Raw genomic sequence first — 4287 nt, 5'->3', positions numbered from 1 at the left:
TTTGTGTTTGGTCTGATTTTCATATACTGTATGCAATAGGTTTACTATATTTGGTATAAGGAATGATTGTAAGGGTGTACAAGTCCAACTGTCAAGTGTCATCTGACCTTGACCTCATTTGTATGGTTCAGTGGTCAAAGTTGAGTTTTTGAAAATATTTTATGATGAACATGTCAGTCTTGCATGCTTTATTTGACCTTGGTTTCATTTTTACAGTTCATTGCTCAGTTTTAAGTTTTTTGTGTTTTGGATCTGTTTTTCTTTAAACTATAAGCAATGGTAAAATATATTTGTTGTGTGGAAGAATTGTGAGCTTTACACATCATGTGTACATGTCTGCCTGGCATGGTTCATCTGATCTTGACCTCATTTTCATGGTTCATTGGTTGATGTTTATTATTCTTGGTTAAGTCTGTTTCTTAGAAACTTTTAGCATTAAGTCAACTATATTTAGTGTATTGCCACATTATTTATATATGTGTCTGTCCCAAGTCAGGAGCCTGTTATTCAGTGGTTGTCGTTTGTTTATGTGTTACATATTTGTTTTTCGTTAATTTTTTTACATAAATAAGGCCGTTAGTTTTCTCGTTTGAATTGTTTTACATTGTCTTATTGGGGCCTTTTATAGCTGACTATATGCGGTATGGGCTTTGCTCATTGTTGAAGGCCGTACAGTGACCTATAATTGTTAATGTTTGTGTCATTTTGGTCTTTTGTGGATAGTTTTCTCATTGGCAATCATACCACATCTTCTTTTTAGCTCACCTGGCCCAAAGGGTAAAGTGAGCTTTTCTCATCACTTGGCGTTTGTCGTCGTCCGTCGTCGTTAACTTTTACAAAAATCTTCTCCTCTAAAACTACTGGGCCAAATTAATCCAAACTTGGCGACAATCATCATTGGGGTATCTAGTTTAAAAAAAGTGTGGCATGACCTGCCAAACCAACCAAGATGGCCGCCATGGCTAAAAATAGAACATAGGGGTAAAATGCAGTTTTTGGCTTATAACTCAAAAACCAAAGCATTTAGAGCAAATCTGACACGGGGGTTAAATTGTTTATCAGGTCAAGATCTATCTGCCCTGAAATTGTCAAATGAATCAGAGAACCCGTTGTTGGGTTGCTGGCCCTAAATTGGTAATTTTAAGGAAATTTTGCTGTTTTTGGTTATTATCTTGAATATTATTATAGATAGAGATAAACTGTCAACATGACAAAAATGGTCAGATGACCCCTTTAGGAGTTATTGTCCTTTAAAGTCAATTTTTAACCATTTTTCGTTAATTTGTATATCTTTTACAAAAATCTTCTCCTCTGAAACTGCTTGGCCAAATTAATCCAAACTTGGCCACAATCATCTCTGGGGTATCTAGTTTTAAAAAAGTATGGCGTGAACCGCCAAACCAACCAAAATGGCCGCCATGGCTAAAAATAGAACATAGGGGTGAAATGCAGCTTTTGGCTTATAAATCAAAAACCAAAGCATTTAGAGCAAATCTGACATGGGGTAAAATTGTTAATCAAGTCAACATCTATCTGCCCTGAAATTGTCAGATGAATGAGAGAACCCGTTGTTGGGTTGCTGGCCCTAAATTGGTAATTTTAAGGAAATTTTGCTGTTTTTAGTTATTATCTTGAATATTATTATAGATAGAGATAAACTGCAAACAACAATGATGTTCAGCAAAGTAAGATTTACAAATATTAAAGTCAACATGACCTAAATGGTCAATTGACCCCCTAAGGAGTTATTGTCCTTAATAGTCAATTTTAAACAATTTTCATAAAATTTGTAAATTTTTACTACCAGTAACATTTTCCACAGAAACTACTGTGCCAAGTTCATTATAGATAGTGATAATTGTAAGCAGCAAGAATGTTCAGTAAAGTAAGATGTACAAACACATCACCATCACCAAAACTCAATTTTGTCATGAATCCATCTGCTTCCTTTGTTTAATATTCACATAGACCAAGGTGAGCGACACTGGCTCTTTAGAGCCTCTAGTTTATGTATTGAATGATTGTTAGGTGAACATGTATTTCTTGTTTGGTTTATATGTCCTTGACCTCATTTTCTTGGATCATGTTAAGTTGATGTGATAGTTGTAGTAAAGCTTTATATTAAGGACTCGACATAATATCAAGTCAAGTAGGTGGACATTTCAGCATGTGCACTCTTGTTTGGTTTATTGGTCATTTTTAAATGTTTATGTTTTGGTCCGTCTCTTAGATACTATAAGAAATCTTCTCTACTGTATTTTGTGTAAAGTACGATTGTAAGGATTACATGTCAGTCTGGTGTTATTTTCATTATTATTAGATACAATAAGCAATACTGTAGTATGTTAATATATTTGGTGTGTGAAATGATAAAAGTCTGTCTAGCAAGGTTCATCTGACCTTAACCTAATTTTCATAGTTCATTGGCTAATGATAAGATTTTATGGCTATTTCTGTTTCTCAGATACTGAAGGTTGCATTTCTGTAAATATTGACAATGCAATTTCCCATAGGAACTCCTTTTACAGTTAAAGCTGTACCACTTTTACTTAGAAGTTTTGAAAAAAATCTTATCCTAGAATTGAAAGTTCATATGCACTTCAATTTTTTTCAAAAGTCAAAATATAGAGCTGTGCCCTGAACATTTCAGAGTTTAAACTAACACAAATTTTCTTAACTACCGCTACCTCGAATTAAGGATTACCACAGATTTCAATGTAAACCATATGCACATGTATATTTACTGGTAACATTACCAAGTTGTCTCTATGGCATGGAACACACGAGAGCATAACTGGGAACAAGTATGTAAACAAAATTAATTTTCTACGAATTATAATCTAGATCTCCCAAAAAGAGGTGTGGTTTGAGAAACAGCTGTATTTACAAAGTGCAACCTGAAGGCGAATTATATTGAGTTCTCGGTATGATTGTAAAGTATACACATCTGTCTGCCAGGGTTCATCTGACTGTGACCTAATTTATGTAGATCATTGATAGTGTTAAGTTTATGTGATACTTGTGGAAAAACTGTCATATTACTGACTTTTCATTGCTTACCATGCAGTGTGGATTTAGCTTATTGTTGAAGGCTATACAGTGAGCTATAATTGTTAACTTCTACATCATTAAGTCTGGTGGAGAGTTGTCTCATTGGCAATCACATCTTATTTTTATATTTCAAAATAAATACAATTGCAAACAATTATCAAACTTGATTGACAGAATATCGCCAGTAATGGATTGATTTATTGTTTGCTATAAAATATCAAATCAGTTATGGAATGACTTTATTTTAAGGTGAGAGGTACGTAAATTAACACCTCTAGCCGAAAACGGGAAAATCAAAGTTTGTTGCTATGGGAGTAATCTCCCATACACCAAAAAAAATATTTTCAAGATGTTGGAATAATGGTCAATTTGGTGGAAGACTATTGAGTGCATCTCATCAAAATGTAACAAAGATAGAAGCATGTAAAATGAAATATCTTGTAACAGTTAAACTGCTTTCATAGCATGAAAATAACTTGGCATCGTCATGTCCTGAATCGTGATGGTTGGAAAGTGATTGAGTATACAATTTCTTTTTAAAAATCACAGGACAAGCAATTTATTTACCTGTTACCTTAAAAAACAGCCAATCAATTTTGGACAACATAAACTTATGGCAAAGAGTACACTGTACTTAAGTTGCATAATTGTTTACTGGACAGATGGTGAATGTTCAATGGTGTATAATGTATATTGTAGTTTATTTCAAACCGAAGTATAGTACATTTGTAATAGGTTATCATGTATCATGCTTGAAATTAATTGTGCTGGGAGTTTCTTCTTCTTAGATCTTCACTTATGTCAGTAGATCAACAAATTAGAAATCAGGAAAAAAATAATTTGCTATCAGGCCATAATAAATAATAGGTTTGTTTGCCCAAACGCTACCTACCCAGAAAAAAGCTGCCTACTCAAATTCTTTTATTGTCCTGATTTGAAGAAGTTTTTATTTTAATCAAATAGGCATGAAGACTAATAAACATCTGATACTTCAATTTCCCTTCTTTTTTTTTTTTTTTAAAGAAAATGCCTACCTACCTACCCACTGTCTCAACCTTTGGGTAGGGTTTGGGCAAACCAAAATATTTTTTTAAGTGTGGCCTCAGTCTGCTAGAAAAGGCTTAGGTTTACTTTTTAAATTGTTATTTGGATGGAGAGTTGTCTCATTGGCACTCTCACCACATCTTCCTATATCTATTAGCTCAAACATAAGTTGGTCTACTAACAAATCTAAAA

The sequence above is a fragment of the Mytilus trossulus genome, chromosome 10 (genome assembly GCF_036588685.1).
Source record: "Mytilus trossulus isolate FHL-02 chromosome 10, PNRI_Mtr1.1.1.hap1, whole genome shotgun sequence".
NCBI classification, from domain to species: Eukaryota; Metazoa; Mollusca; class Bivalvia; order Mytilida; family Mytilidae; genus Mytilus; species Mytilus trossulus.
Note: the sequence above shows the minus strand (reverse complement) of the source record.